Source organism: Ambystoma mexicanum, chromosome 9 (assembly GCF_040938575.1).
Source record: "Ambystoma mexicanum isolate Mex_15411 chromosome 9, UKY_AmexF1_1, whole genome shotgun sequence".
Lineage (NCBI taxonomy): Eukaryota > Metazoa > Chordata > Amphibia > Caudata > Ambystomatidae > Ambystoma > Ambystoma mexicanum.
The window spans coordinates 1,268,954,366-1,268,971,548 of NC_090931.1; positions in this window are offsets into that span (position 1 = coordinate 1,268,954,366).

Genomic DNA, 17,183 nt, shown 5'->3' on the forward strand with positions numbered 1-17,183 from the left:
TTATTTTAACGGGGTCGGCAGAGGCTGCAGTAGAGAAGACTCTCATGGTCCGGTTAGCTAAGAAGGATTGGACCCAAGCTATAGCATCTTTGGTGAAGTTGGCGGCAGATTGGAGGTGGTTGCATAACACTGCATGGTCCACGCTGCCGACAAGTCCAGTAGGAGTAGTAAAGCTATTTTTCCATGATCCTTTAGTTCTTCAATTTGTGTCTTAAGGTCTAACAGTGCTGTTTCAGTGCCATGGAGAGAGCGGAAGCCCGATTGTCGTGAGCCAAGTAGGTGGTTGGCTTATAGATAGTCCTGAATTTGTATGTAAGCAGCTCTATCTAATATTTTAAGTAGAAATGGCACAGTGGTGATGGGTCTGTAATTGGTAGGGATAGAGGGGTCCAGGGTTTGTTTTTTAAGTAATGGTAGAACCCAGGATTCTTTAAGATTGGCCGGTACTGTATTAGTTTTAAATGAGGAGTTTATCAACTTTGAGATAAAAGGGGCTAGGTCTCTAGCTGCATCCTTTATTATCTGTGCTGGGCACGTGTCGCCTTTACAGTTAGGTTTGAGGGAGAGTTCTGTTTCAATTATGGAGATAGTCTTGAATCTAAAGGGTGTGGTTGTCCTAGTCAGCGAAGGTTGACTAGTTTCTTGGTCAGTGAGTGGTATTGAGGCCTTTTTTTCAATTTTGCATTGTAAGGACAGGATTTGATTCAATAGAGCATTTTGTATGTTAGTACACCATACTTTATCCTTTGGGGCATTGTCTACCGGTTGAATTGGGGATTCTAGTTCGCGGAGGATGGAGAATAATTCTTTAGTGTTGGATTTAGCTTTCTCAATCCTGTCATTGAAGGTGTTCTTTTTGGCTTTGGTTATTTCTTTTTTGTACATTCTCGCAAATTCCATTAGGTTATTTTTGTTATTTTCAGAAGGGGAGTGACGCAAAATGGACTGGAGTTTCCTTTTTTGTGATCTTAAGGATTTGAGTTGGGGGGTGAAGCAGGCATTCAGGTGCGCTACTTGCCTAGCTTTGTGCAGTTTGACAGGAGCAATCATGTCCAGTGCCTTAGTCATAGCATTGTTAAAGGTATTTACCAGTGCGTCAGGGTTGTTATTTTCCATTCCAGAGATGGCAGGGAGGAGAAGAGGGATACGTTTTTCAGCAGTGATGTCCTTCTTACTTCTGGTAGGGAGAGGCGGTGCCATGTTATTAGCCTTGGGGCCGAGGAGGTCTAATGCTGCAGAGACATTTATTAAGTGATGATCTGTCCAGGATTGTGAGACGATATCGGTAATGTTGATGTTGCAGTTTAGTTCGGATACCCAGTCAAGGGTCCTTCCTTTGATATGCGTTAGTGAGAGGACTTTTTGCATAAGACCGTGGTCATTTAGTAAGGCAGCAATAGATTCAGCATGTTTGTTGTCAGTATCATTAAAGCCTAAATTGAAATCTCCCAGCAGTAGTGTTTGGGAGTGATCTTTGGTGTTGTCGGCTAGAAGACTGGTTAGGTCGTCTTCGAGGGTGCCTAGAGGCCCAGGGGGTCTACATATCAAATGGATAGTTAGAGTACGGTTGTTGGAGAGGGGCAATTTGGTGGTTAGTACTTCACAGGATGTAAAGGGAGCTGAGGTGGCAAGTCTAATAGGGTGGGTTGTTTTGAAGATGATGGCTAGGCCACCACCTCTGGCATTCGACCAGTAAACTCTAATGATTTGGTAGTTGTCAGGAACTGCTAACATGAGAGTTGGTCCTGTGGCCTCATGTAGCCAAGTCTCAGTTATGGCCAGTAAATCGAGATTGTCATTATTTAAGATGTCTGCAATTTCAGTAGCATGGGCTACCACTGATCTAGAGTTTATGAGGGACCCTGTTAGCATTAGGGTACTGTCAGGGTTGGCAGTTAGCGAGGTTTTGTGAGAGAGGGTATCTCGGGAAGTTTGATTTTTTGGGGGAGTTTTGTCCGTGGTATTAGTAGTTTGCGTTAGTGTGGAGAAGGGGTTCTTAGACCGGGTAGTCGTTCGATTATTGATGTTGTTAGGGAAGTTTCTATAAGGTTCATGATAGGAGACAATCTAGACCTAAGTCTCCGATTTCTATTCTGTTGTACTCTACAGAATCATTTTTCCTGTGTGTGCTGGCATGAATAAGGAGTGACAGTTTATCTTTGATTTTCTCCACCGTATTTCAGGTTTACAGCCTTCTTTATTCAGTGAGTGAAGATCGAGAGAAAACCAAAGTGTAATACATTTTTGGGTGATTTGGGCTGCCTTCTAATAGAATCATTTCTGGACAATCATGGCTAAATGTTAAAGGAATTACTGTGGGTGAAAATATACATTTTTGGGACCTACAAAAGGAAAAACAGAGAATGAAAGACATTATTAATAAGCTAAGGAGATGGCACAACAGCACATAGTAAATAATTGTGGATGGGGAGACAAATGCTTTAAAAAAATATAAAAAAGGACAATGCCATTTTTAAATGGCTAGTGCAGCAGTCAATAGAATAACAAGAGCGAGTGCAGGAGTCTATAGAATAATAACACCAGTTTGCAAACCTATTCAATCTAGCCTATCTGGCCAAGCTGTAAGGACATATAACACATACCATTTGGGGGGCATATTTGATGAATGTGAAGGATTTTAAGCACCATGGCACACTGATTAATAAAATGTAGAATTATAATCTTCTAGGAGCTGGGGGTGAGAACAGAGCCATTTAAGGACTGTCCTAACTGGGTTTGACAAGACATGAAGTGAGGTACCCGATGAGTCACGAACAATAGTGCCTAAAACAAAGGTTACATTGAGAGTCCTACATGTTTACAGCTCACTTCTGAATATAGTTAGAATGCAACATATAGCATAAGGTGTTAGATCTGTTAACTGAGACACCTATCAAGCTGGTATAAAGTGAGCAAGGACTAAATTAATTTTCTCCACCCGTGAAAATATCCACTGTCTGTTTAATTGTGTGAAAATTAGGCTAGCAAAGGAAAATGTGGTATTAATGATCATTCTCCATTCCATTTTTCCTTTGAAGAGACCACAAATTTTGTAGCACATTACCATCAACGTTACAGGAATTAAATTACATACACATAGAAGATTATGTGATACACAAAGGATTAAAACACATGTAATGGGGAATAGTTTATTTGGGATAGAGCAGAAGGATCTAGGAAATTCCAAGGGGATAGATGAGCAACTGAGTATATTACAATGTTTAATGAAGGGGGAGGGCTGGTACTATTTAATATGGGCCTCATCACGAGTTGGGCGCTAACCCCAGCGGTATTAATGCCAGGGCTATTAACCCTACTGCCAAACGCCCCGCGCTATTAGCGCCGGATCACAGGTTTGGCGGAATGGTAAGTCCCCATTCCCCATTGGGCCATTTGGGAATTTCACATTCCCCACTGCGCCCAATGGGGAATGTTCAGTGCTATTACCGCCAGCGGTAATAGCACAGAAAATCAGCAAAATCCCAGCAGATTTCCCCCCAGCTCAGAGCTGGGGGTAAATCCGCCAAACCCGTGATTTGGCAGACCCTTAAATGCGGCAGTAATAGCGTTACCACCACATTTAAGGGTTACCGCCAAACTCGTGATGAGGCAGTATAACTATGGTTGTTATTACTTTGGATAATTTGGATGACTTTATATTCTGTCAGATGAAGGATAATATTGCGAGTTTGCATAATCTAATTGTAATATTTAAAGCCCTGCAGTGATTTCTGTCTGTGGATGGTGTATAATGAATTGTCTATTAAAGTTTAGATGCCTGAATTTGATGTCCATACGGGAATGCATGTCAGTACTTACAACTTTCTTTGTTAAAACCGTTGCGGATTTCAACAATGCTGGTGAGAGCCAGTTTAGCTGCAAGTTGTTTTTAAAATCAGTACATAGATGAGCAAGGAGCAAAAATATACATTGTTTTCATTTTGTTATATTTAAATTGGTTTAGAATTAGAAGAGGAATAAGAATGAGGGACCATGAACCTAGCTCTAACTGTCGCTGTGTCTTCCACATCCTGTGCCGTTCTGTGTGTCCTCCTCCATCCCCTCTTCTCATCAAGATCTGAACGAAGCCTATGGGCATATAGAACATTATATTGACCCCATTTCTAAATCTGCTGCTTTGTAAAAGTCGTATACATTTCAATGTAAACGAAAGAAAAATTAAACAAGGGTGTGGGAGCCCCTCTAATGAGAACGAACATGGGTAAAATACTGTGTTATATTGAACTTCTCCCACTCAGAACGGTCTACAACCACATATTACCTCACACTACCCTTCACAGAGGAGAAATATCCATTTGCAGATCAGTCTGGTCCCACCGACAAGGGCAGTCCAGTGCCAAAATGCTAGACAATTCTCCTCCTACCGTTCTCGGCAGAGGGGGTCCAATACCGTTTTTTGAATTTTTAGGAACTTGGGGTTTTACCCTAGGGTACCCAGGGTTTACCAGACGTGAACCACTTTCTCACTGTGCTTAGAGAGGCACAGCTTAACCTCAGTGATGCGGCCAGACTAGGCCAAAACAAGTTCTGGGGTTGCTGTTGATAATCTTGTTTAGAGGAGAATTGCCTAGCATTTCAATGCTGGACTGCCAAATGGGTGGGACCAGACTGATATGCAAATGGATATTTCTCCTCTGTGAATGGTACAATGAGCTCAAATGTGGTTGTCGACCCTCCCGAGTGGGCACCTTCCCAGAGAATAGGTTATTTGGCCATCTTTGTTCTCAGTAGAGGGGCTCCCATACATTTTCTTGGATTTCAATGTAGCCGACACACAATATAAAAATGAATACATATAGATGTACCATAAAATATCATCCAATGGCATAATGCTCTTCCCTAGCCTTATCACACTGTCACATCAACTGCAACTTCTGAGATAACCCTCCATGCATAATTTAGAAAACCAGTCTGCCTGAACCCTCCAGAACACATAAGAGCTCATTTTCTATCGAAACAGAAATTGCCCAGAGGCGATAGCCTATGTTTGCACTTCCATGAAAACAGGTCGCCTCTGGACATGTTTCGTCATTTGCACTACAGTGTGCAAATGAGAGGTGTAGGGAGAGGCTGAAGCCTCTTTACACTTCCCGATTGCTACTCTCAAGTGCAGATAAAGTAAATGTTGCCTGCCACATACGTAGGGAAGGCAACGTTTACGTTGATTTCCCATGGAAACCGCCTAGTTTTTGGTGCCAAAATCAGGTGGTTTCCATGGGAAATCATTGGTTTCACGCCAGCATGAAATCTCATGCTGGCATGAAAACAAGTTGTTTTTGAAAGAGGAGGGCAGATGGGAGGTGGAAAGGTAACTCCTGTTACACTCCCGCCCTTCACCTTCAAAACCAATGAAAATCCCCCGCAGCATGAGAGGAGGCGTCAAGACAGGCGTAACTCTATTACACCTGTCATTAGCCCTTCCTTTTACGTGTTGGGGACATTGAAAATGATCTCCAAAAAGTGTGTGTGTAATCCTTTGTAATAGATGCACCATGGATTCATGGCATGTACTCTTTATTGACCAGTCTTAAACTTGCAGAAAAGACTTTTGCAAAGAACAGGGTAAGAAGCCAAATTACAATTAAAAGCTGAATTAAAGGTTCTCTGTAAAAGACTGCCGTTTTGGGAAAAGGAAGTGGGGGTGGAGGTTGCTGACTAATAGATTGTGATGGCAATGTAAAGATCTTGCAATATGGTGATGATGGGTGATTGCTAACAGTGATATTCACAATGCAGTTTTCTGTTTTGGTACAATAACAGCATGTCATCTAATCACCCAAGCTATTTTGTTTATGTTGGGTAAGTTTCCATTTTCCCTCTGTCGTCAAGGTCTCTTTAGTAAGTTATCATCTCATGCTTTTCAACTAGATAAAGGAAATTGGCAAGATTTGCCTATATCTTGCTGCTTCTGTTTGACTTGGCCATTGAAGCGTTGGCTACAATTGTTAAATGTTAAAGGTATTTGTACTGCGCATCATCACCAACGGAATTGGTCCCCAGGCGCTCGGGCGGATCTGCAAACGAGAAGGCGGGGTGGGTTAGTAAGGTGAAGAGGGAGTAGGATAGTGAGAGAAGTGGTGTCCTGTTGGCAGCTTCAGATCGGTTTACACTGTGCGCTGAGCTTGGGTGCGAGTATCGGATGGATGTCAGTCCTCGCGTGGTGTTGGTGCGGCTTATGTGTTGTTTGTTTGTTGTTGCAGCGTGGTGAAGTGCGTGCTGTTTGCTTTGAGAGAGGTGGTTGTGTGGGTTTTTTGTATGAGTTCATTATGTAGAAATTTGAGCTTTTTGGTTAGTGGCTTATATGACTTGCGACTAACATTCCCAATTTGGCTAAATATCTAGGTTTTAGAGTCCTGTATAGTGGGAGAGAGGCCTAGGTTTCACAGTACAGTAGGTTTCATCATATAATAGACGAAGATGGAGGATACACCTAGATTTGAGAGTTGTGTATGGTGGGAGAGAGGCATAGGTTTCGCAATACATTACGTTTCACCAAATAATAGACAAAGATGGAGGCTACACCTAGAATCGAGAGTCCTGCATAGTGGGAGAAAAGCCTAGGTTCCACAATACAGTAGGTTTTACCCTACAATAGACAAAGATGGAGGCTACACCTAGATTTGAGAGTTCTGTACAGTGGGACAGAGGCCAAGGCCCCACAATACATTACTCTTCACCAAAATAATAGACGAGGATGGAGGCGACACCTAGATTTGACAGTCCTGTATAGTGGGAGAGAGGCCTAGGTTTAACAATACAGTAGGTTTCCATAATGTTAGACTGTAGGTTTTGTAATATAACAGACATAGATGGTTTGTTTTATCTAGATTTGAGAGTGCTATATAGTGGGAGATTGCTAATATGGACAATTCACTAAGAGAGCAATTGCACACCAAGATCTGAGGACTGCAGGAATGTGATATGGAACAAAGGAATTCAAACTGGTGATATGTGCAGATTGGATGAGATTTACAATATTCCCAATGTCAAAGCCTGTACTTAGTTGATGGATGTTTTCCAGAAATAAGATCCAGTGTGGAACATTTGAAATAGTCAAAATATTTAAGAATTGATTTCAAAATCATTTTGTTGGCTTGATCATTCAGTGGACAAAAGCTGGAGTGAAATACCTATGTATAAGGATTAAACCAAGGTGAATAGAATTATGGAAATCAATTTGATGACAGCAAGAGTGGGGATCACTTCAGATGTTCTGATATGGAGTCACCTGATCATCACACACAATACCTTAACCATACTTTTATCGACACTCTCCAACATATCTTCAGCACTCTGTTCCAGCTTTGGTGCTTCACCTGGTCTTTTGGTCCACCACCTCTCTTCTGGATCTTAGACAAACACTCCTCATTCGTTCTTGGGAGTGCTGGCATGTTTTTTGCCCTGTCCTTTCTCTTTAAATGCTACATCCCACTTCCCATTGGTCCCGTTGGTACCTCGTTGCACCTGACCTCTTGTTTTCATTTTCCCCGACTGGATTGCAGTTGCTCATTCTTTCAAAAGCCACTCTTGGGTCTGTCACTTTTTCTTTTATGTTTGTTTTGGTCAATTTCATTGCCGTCTGTCTGCCCTGGTAATTTAGTCTGGACATGAACAGATGAAAGAGACTTGCAATAGGCATCAGAGCTTCTGCTGGTAATATTCCTTGTTATGGATGAACTGCATTCTGAGGGCATCAGTCCTGCAAGAAGCAAAAACAGCCTCTGACTGGATACAAGGCTGGAAGGAATGCTGCGACAGATAGTGGTACCAAGGTTACAGACATGCCAGACACATTTAGGGGATTCGGGAGCTTGTGCCCTGCCAACTTCCTTACCCCACATCTGGGGTAGGATTGGATCTGGCATGGGCCATGCTAGGCCGCCTGCCCCATGTTGGGAAGGGTCTCTGCCCTCCCTTGAAGTATTCCTTCTGCCCTTGTACGTATTTAAGAGGCTAACAACTGCAATTCCTTCCAGTCAAGAAATCCCCCCTCCAGTGAAAATGGTTGCATGTTATAGCATGTAGCAGTGGTGGATAATTGGTTTTGTTTAACGCCAACACATGGGTTTGAGATAGATTATCAAATAATTGACATACTTTAATGCCCATTTAAAGGGGAGACTAGCTCCTAATTTCTAACAACGAGGTTTAAAATCTCTCACTCATTTATTGTGTAACCTCATACCAGATACTTTGGTAAATACGCATATTTCTTTCATTTCACACATGGACCTTTGCATTTTATTCACTGCCAGTATAATGTCACTGGCAAATAAGCATGCTAAGCTTAGTGGTCTTGTAAAGTACTTTCTGCCAATAATGTTGGCATACCTATACGTGGCTCTATACAAAACAGACACATGGGGTTTGTTATTGGGATACAGAGAGGCAGGCTCAGAAAACGGTTGCTTTCATAAGTGCAGATCGTAAGCAACCATTAGCTATGGGGTGATGGGGATTTTCTCCATTCGGGGATAGAAAAGATGATGGGTGGGTTATGCATAAAGTTGGCGTCAGGTTTGGGAGGGCTGCAATGGATGTCATTTGAGTGTTGGTAACAGCAGGAGAGAGTAGCCGTCTGTGAATTGTACGCTGGGCCTTGTGGTCTCTCTTATAGGGAGTGAAGGTGCTATTAAATGTGCAGGATTTGAGCAGTGTGGGTGCTTGTGAGGTAGGAAGCATAGGCAAAAGGAACAAAGGTAATAAGGGCCCAGGAAAAAAACATCATCAGGCACAAGGCAGGTCCTTCTTTGGTTGTAGTCCAGTTTGAAGATTTGGATAGGGGTAAGAATCCAGGCACGGGTGTTCGAGTTGTAGTCTGTTTATTGGACATATATCAGATCAACTCATTGCTTAGCTTTGAAAAGGTGGTGATATCAGTTGGTTGAAGAGCCATGTTCTGAGCTATTTACTGATGTCCCACTGGTCCTCTACAATGTGAAATTGCTTGGGATGTGAGTTCCAGAGTATGGGTCAGTAGGAAGAAGGAGAATCCTCACTGTCCTTTTCTGATGAAGCTAGGAACTAGTACAAAGGTGGTGTTACAGGACCTCGGATGCAGGAACATCCTTATGAAGGAAACAGGTCCATTTCCATGGTAAGCATGATGGGCAATGCAGAGAGTTTGAAGTCTTTTTTGTTCTTGAATGGTAGCAAATGGAGAATGGGCAGTATTAGGCAATGTGTTTAAACAGTTTCATTTTAAGGAGCAATCTGGCTGCTGCATTTTGGGCTTTCCAATGTTTTCCCATGATGTGTTCTGGGAGGCCGAGGTAGAGTTTTTTTTACATATCCCAGTCTTGATAGAACTAGTTATGTCACTACGAAGGTCCTGTGGGTAAAGGATAGATAAGGCATGGTGGCTCACAGACTGCAAATATTGAAAAATCTACTTTTGAAAATGGCTCTCACCTATGCTTCAAGCATGAAGACGCTGTCCATAGTGGTTCTGTTGTTCTTCACTGAGTACAATGGTTTTGGGCATGGGCTCATTCCATTTGGCCAATGGATTGTGGCGCTGCCTGATGCAGCTGCATAGTTGGTTATGAGTTATGTTCGGGTGGCATTAAGCTTTTGTCTGTTTTGTTGTCATCCAAGAATCCATTTGTATGAGGCATTTTTTAAGGTCCAGTAACTCTGCTGAAAGGTTGTTTTTGAGTTTGTATATTATCTGTTTGTCATCTTCATGAATGCAGCGGGTGTGACCAGCCAGACTAATGAGGTTCAGTAGTGGAGTCATGTAAATGTTGAAAAGAAGAGGTGAAATGAAGTATCCATGGGGAACTTCACAGTTTAGTAGGCGTGGCTGGGATATGCTGGGAGGCATGATGATGGCTTAGGTTTTCCTTTTGAGAAAAGAGGTCATTCAGTTTAGCACAGCTTGTTATATTTCAGTGTATTAAATTCTCTTTAGAAGCATTTTGTGGCTGATTATGTCAAAGGCTGTCAAGATGTCCAGAAGGATGAGAGCAGTCTCAGAATGGTCTTCTACATTGTTCTTTAGCATGTCCCAGATTAAGCAGAGGGGTGAGTCTATACTCCTCACTGCCCTAAATCCATGCTGGGCCTAATGAAGTAGGTTGTTTGTTTCGACATAGTCCCAGAACTGGATCTATATGCATTTGTGCAGAGCTTTTGCACTTCTTATTTTATATTGAGTTTTACCCACTTAGATTCCCAATATCTCTAAATTTCCTCTTGTTCTCTCCTCCAGTAGTTCCGTCGTGAAAGATAAAAGCAATGGGATTATTTGGCATCCCTGTCTTCTTTCTCTCATCAACCTTATATTATCCATCATGTTGCCAATAACCAAAACGTGTGTCTTAGGACTTTTGCAGTCATCCACTATCATTATCAAATACAGGTGAACGGGTCAGTAGAACAAGTATGCCCCCTTATCGCTCATTTTCAGATCACAGAAGATATAAGTACTGTGCCTGGATTGTTGAAATACTTATCTTTATGATTTGTAGCATATATACCTGCTTATTGGTTTTAGTATAAAGCAGATCACCAATTATTACATATAAAGCAATATTGATTGCACAATGAACAAAAGCAAATTAGATTCCTTGCACATACATATATACCGTCAACATAATGCAGATTCTGCTGTCGATATACAGAAACAACAGGGGCCATATCACATAAACAATTGCAATGGGTACATATAATGAACAACACTAAGGTACAGTGAAACATTTGTAGCACTGTGATTCAAGAGTGACTGTGATTGTGAGTCCACCATCCAAGCCTGTATTAGTTGATATATTTCATTCACCTTTTTTGTATCCTGCTCATGCATGCCCGATAGAGGAATGATACATTGTGTTGTGTTCCATCTGCATAGTTTGTAAACCAGATGCCTTTCTCTTCCAGTCGGTCAAAGAGAGGTACTCTAAAATACTCTAAAAGCTGAATATACGCAACACAGTCTAACATTTTCAGTAAACACGGTGTGTCCCTAATAGGCCTGTACTTAGTTGTACCACCAACTTCCTACTGGACTCAATATTCAGTTTGATTAGTTCAAGTTTCTTCAAAATAGCCTTGTGTATCGAAGTACACCATGTGACATCTTCATTGGTGCCCACTTCTTTTGAAGGACATGGATTTTGTAATTCTTTGAGCACCTTGAATAACTCTTGGGATTCATAAAGTGCATTAGAAACCTAATATCGAACATTGTTTTTTTTTAGCAGAGATTACTGCAAATGTATAGTCTTTGGCAGCAATGTTATATGCATCCTTCTCTAAGATATCTTAAGAGCATTTCAAAGCATGAAATCATGTGTTTTTTAGCTTCAACCTTTTGAAGATCTGGAGTGTACCATGTATTCTCTTTTTTTCTAAAACTAATCTAGTTCTCAAAGGTGCTTTAGCATTGGTTGCCTTGGACACAGTTTCATGATAAGAAATGGGCAGTCCATCCACTGACTCCATAGTGCCCATTCTACCTGCTAGATGTGTAATCCAGCATTGTTGAGATGCTGGGGGCACCTTTCTAGGATTTCTGGAAGTTATTGGAGTTTTCGTGGTCGTTTTAGTCCTTATCCTTTTCCCAGGCACCATAGTAAACTGGATCAAAGAGTGATCGGACCGTGGGCAAGGATAAATAGACAGTTCCTTAATCTCAATATTGTGGGTGGCCAGCCAGTCAAGGATATTCCCTCCTATATGGGTGGCAACACTAATCCGGAGCATAAAGACTAGGCTACAAAGTGCAGCTTCTAAGCCCTTTGCCAAACGATCTGCTTGAATGCTCAGCCAGAAATTGAGATCACGCAGTAACATCAATTTGGTAGTGGGTTTAAGCACAGGAAGTAATATATTAAATACTTGTGAGATAAAATCCGGTATGGCAGATGGAGGTCTATAGATCAACACCATATTAACTGTGGTTTCTGCATCTGTCCTGATTTTAGCAGAAAGTGTTTTGCAGCCATCTGGACCCCTCCGCTCTATCTTCCAAACCTCTAAATATAATGCTGACTCCACCAACTCTCCCCTCTTGCCGGTCCCTACGTACAAAGCTGTACCCTGTTGGTACTGCCAAGGGCAAAGTTGGTCCTGAGGCTTTATAAAGCCAGGTTTCACTTAGAGCACATATGTCAAGTGTTAAGGGTTTGATCTTCCATTTAGGATGCTACATCAGTGACATGTTTCACTAACAATCTTGTGTTCAACAAAATTACTTTAAGACATTATTTATGGCCCCTTTCTTGGGTAAATCAGTGTACAGGGCTGCAAACCTTAGGGCATATTCCATACTCCTCCATGTCACATGCAAACACAGTGGGAATGTCACCTACAATCTTCCTATGCCAATCAGTACGTTTCTCAACTCCTTCAGTCACATTATGTACTGATAATGGATCTTGTGGTCCCGTCGATTCTAGCAATGGACTAACTAGTGTTAGTATTATCTCGCTCTAACTGCATACTATACGTGCTTATTGGAGATGGGGCCATGTTGTCCATGATGATCTACAGCATGGTTGTATTGACATCTGCTCTAATGTGAGCTAATAACTCTGTCTTACGGCTTCCAATAAGGGGCAGAGACATGTAAGCAGGAGAGGGCTGAGTATCTTATTTTGCTTTGGCTACACAGATCGCATCCAATGGATGCATAAACAATATATGTAAATTAATAGATATACAAACTTACAAACTGGCACAGGAGCGCAGTGCCTGGCGTACGGGTATCACAGACTGGCTAGCCCCTGACGGCCAGCGGTGATGCGCCTGACCAATGGTAAATAGGCGTCAGGAATACAGGAAGTGCTGGGAATTGTAGTTCCCACGTATTTCAGGCAGAAGGAAGAAAGTCAAATCTAGGTGGATTGAAATAGGCGATCCACAGCAGCAAATGCACAAGAAGCAGGTAAGGGTCAAATAAAGCCCTGATTTAGCAGCAAGCGAAATAATATAAAAACGACTTTTAAATAAAATCAATGGGCACAATAATTAATGAAGAACAAATTAGTAAAAACAGATGAGCACCTAAAATACTTAAAATCAAAGTTTCACTATGAATGAAGTCTGAAATAACAGAAAGGGCCTAATAAAAGAGTCTAAAATCATTGTGCAGCAATAACAAAATGGTCTGCAATGACAGAGGGCAAATAGAAATGGCAGTTCATAGGTGAACATCGGAGGAATGTGTGAAATATATATATCCCGCTCATCCGAATAGCTCCACATGTCTATCAAATAGTGCAATGTTAATGCATTTTTTAAGTTTGCTGGAGGCCTCTCCAGTCCCTGAATTTGTACTATGTGCCGATCTGTTAGGTGTCCTCTCCAACATTGTGTTCATATCACCCACCACTACACAGTCCTCTTCAGAAAAATGTGTGAGAGATTTCAAAAACTCTAAAATGAATGTCTTCCGGCTTGTGTTATGGTTATAAAATGAATGAAATCTATATTGTGTTTCCATTACCAGGCCCCTAACTATTATTATCTTCCCTACCGATATTTGGTTTGCGCGACTTTAAACAGTACATTTGTGTCAAACAACAAAGCTACTCCTGCTTTTTGCTCTTCATTTGAAGAATTCATCTTTAATGGATAACCCCTATGCTTGAGTTTTCCCTTGCCTGCAATTTATGAGGTGGGTTCCATGCAATCCGCCCATACTAACATGGTCCCTAGAAAGAGACCCCAAGTCTGTAACCCTCTATCTTGGACAGTTTAGACCCCTCACATGTATAGACCAGAACCTACAACATAACATTTGTGATGTATCATTTAATAAAAGTCGTTTAACATTGTCCTTGCAGCAGGACAGCACAAGTAAACCATAACATGAATTAATTGCAAACAGAAGCAGAGGAACCTATTTCTGGACCGAGTGATTATTGCACTGTTTTCAAACACTGTGACTACCCATTTCCAAGCCCAGAACCTCAATGTCACACATCTTTCTCCTGCTGCCGATGGACCATTTATCCTAAATCATGGACTGTTTTCCAACCTTTAAAAAGAGAAAAGAAATAACCCTTCACATGCCTTCCCCCCTCTCTTCTTTTTTTAGACAGATGTCCTATATCAGCACTGACCTCCTCAGCTTTGCACATTTTCTTAACAGCATCATAGTCAAACAGTGTTGTGCTCTTGTTCTTGGCCAACAATCAGCATCAGCGTGTTCGATAAACTTCAGCCAATGATTATGCTCAGCGCACTTTCAAGTCGTGTTACCTCCTGGTTATCCGACTGCCATGTATTATTTGTTTCCTTGCTTGACTCGCCATTGCAGAATGTCTGCCGTGAATATTGCTGGGGTTGAGATTCATGGACTCTAAATCTCTAAATCTCTAGCAGAATTTGAATGTTCAATATCCTGGCAACATGGCTCAGGCTGGAAGACATTTCTTATTTTACCAACCAGACTAAATTGTAATCCAAAGAGGTAAGTCCATCACTGTCACTCAGTTCTGCCATACTCATTGCTTATCTTATAATGAGGGTTTTTGAATGCCAGGTCTGGAAACATCTGAACTTAGCTGTCAAAGAACTCAACCAATCCACAAACTCAACCCTTCCCATTTTGTGAGCTGTGAAAATAATGGCCTCTTGTGTCTGGAAATTACCTTGCCACTATGTCTCTTGGTGTGTCCCTCGTCTCTTGCCTCTGTGCTCCCACACTTTGAATCCTATCTATGTTGATCAGTGGCAGCATTATCATTGAAGACATGATCACAGATATTATCTAGGAAGGGAAGATTGGTGATTGGGCAGTATTTGCTGAGGTCATCAGGGTCCAATGTTGGTTTCTTCAAAAGCAGGAAGATTTGCCCAGTCTTGAGGGAGGGGGGACGATGTTTTGAGCGAGGAAGCTGTTGGTTATTTCTAGGCAAAGGAAGAATGCTTCTGGTGGAAGGCTCTTGAGTACAGAGCCAGGAAGGATGTTGTCCACATACACGCTAGTGGTGGATGAGGGCATCTAGAATGTAGGTTGAGGTGGTGGGCATCAAGTCTCAATGCGAAGATAGCATTCAGGTTGTGTGTGGTGATGAGGCTAGTGACGTCTGTTGTGCGGTTGATTTCTAAGCAGACTTTGGCAAGCATTAGTGCTGATGGGGACTATGGTGATGTGTCTGAGGTTACAGTGTTTATTATGTTGTTGGTGGGCAAAGTGGTTGGCGAGGAGTGGTGATAGTGCAATGGGTTCTTGGCAGAGAAGGGTGAAACACACATTCCAGTGATTTGGTAAATGTGCTCAAGTTTCGTGTGTAAGTATGTGAGAACCAAGCATGCATCTACCAACAATTAGTGCTTCCTTGTTCATGGGTTAATGAAATATCTGTTAAGAAGCACCAACACTATTTTGATCGGATTGAAGCCAAGGGGTGGACTCATAGTCCCGAGCTATAATGAAACCAGCAAAACAAGAATCTTTAGGTTCATGTTCTTTTAGTATCCTTTAATTTTCTAGTGTCCTAAGGAAAGTAATGTTGCACATATGGAAACTGCAATCCACAGCTAATGTGCCCCTTAGAGAAGACAGTGTTAATAAGCTGTCAAAGAAAGAATAGGACCTGAGACATTCTTGGAAGTGCCTCCTTACAAGTGGACTTTCAACAGGCGCCTTAGCTGTGGGTAACTAGACAGGTGCCCTTTCGTTCAAAATAGCAGCCAATTTAAGAAGTCAAGTCGTATCTATGTACAGCAAATGTAAGCATTTTTGTGTAAATCTAAAATGAAAAAAACACACACCAAGTGTGCACTGTACACATGCAATCACTCCATGCCAAAACTGCACACAACCTATGGCTGCATGTTTACACCTTCAGGTTACAGCCCCATCGCCCCTTTGATGGTTTTGCCCCATTATAAAACCAGGACTTCAAGTCCCAGAATATAAAGCGAAAATCAGCAATAGAAGAATTGTCCAGATTGGAATGCATCATGCTGTCTTTTTGGAATTTATCAGGCTTGAAAGCACAGTACAATATGTGTACAGCAGAAACACTTCACAGATACATAGCATAAGCAACCATCTCACTCGGCCCAGGGCAATAGTAAAGTGTATCTAAGTTTGCAGTCCTCCATTTCCAATTGAGAGCTCACTGATCACTCTAGTTGGCTTTGTCTTCATTTCCATTCTCTACTGAAAGAACAGCAGAGATTTTAGGTGGGTTTCAGTTCAGTCATCAAGTTCCATATGTCATCAATGATTTCTCATATGTAACAAAACATTTTTTTTAAAGTACGGCACAGGCATGTTAGTAGTCATAAGTATGTAAGATTTATTTGAGATTTTGTGAGTGAAACTGGGAAAACTGAATATGCCTCTTTATTTGCATTGGTGTGGATTATATTTTGATGGAGAAAGGAAGGAAAAAGCACACATCTGGTGTCTTATCTCCAACTATCAGTAGGGATTACTGGCATCTATAGGCTCTCCAACCTTCTACAGTATACAGTAGAACACACCACCAGCTACAGTATACAGTACACAATGTAATTGTGCTGATATTTAACTATCCATTTCAGTGGGTGCGCTTTCCCACAGGCGTGATTGCCGGTGGCAGACATGAGATAAATCCTGAGAGCTATGAGCCACTGCTGGATTTTGGTAAAGGAATATCCAGGGCCAAAAGTCTCCCTCATTCTAATGCTCATGTGTGGGTCAATGATTTTTGGAATTGCAGCAACATCAGAAACTGCTGGTCCAACAGACGAAGTATCTTAATAGCTGCCATGCACACAAAATAAATGTTTAGTTATGCTCAAAGCATGGTTCAATAAATGGGGTAGTAGATGACATACACATGGCATCTAAAAGTCCAAAGTGTAATTGTTTCATCAAGTAGCATGTTAAGTACAGCCATCAATGTGTTGTGCCTTCATCAGGCCCTACTGGCATTTTCCATCGAGAGTAGACAGAAATCAGCGATATACAAAACTTTGAAAATCATGCACGTGGCCGACAACGGTATCAGGCACTCTGTAGCAGGTTAACATCTCATATCAGTGGGCATCTTTAACACAGTGACAAAGGTTTTAAAAAAAGGCAGCTTGAAAAGTATGACACATTTCAATAAAGGGGCACATGTAGAATAGTCAGATGTGTAATGTGCTTAGCGAGTTGAACAGGAGTGGCTGTGGCTCAAACTCCCAAAGCAAAATGCAAAGAAGAAATTAAAATAATG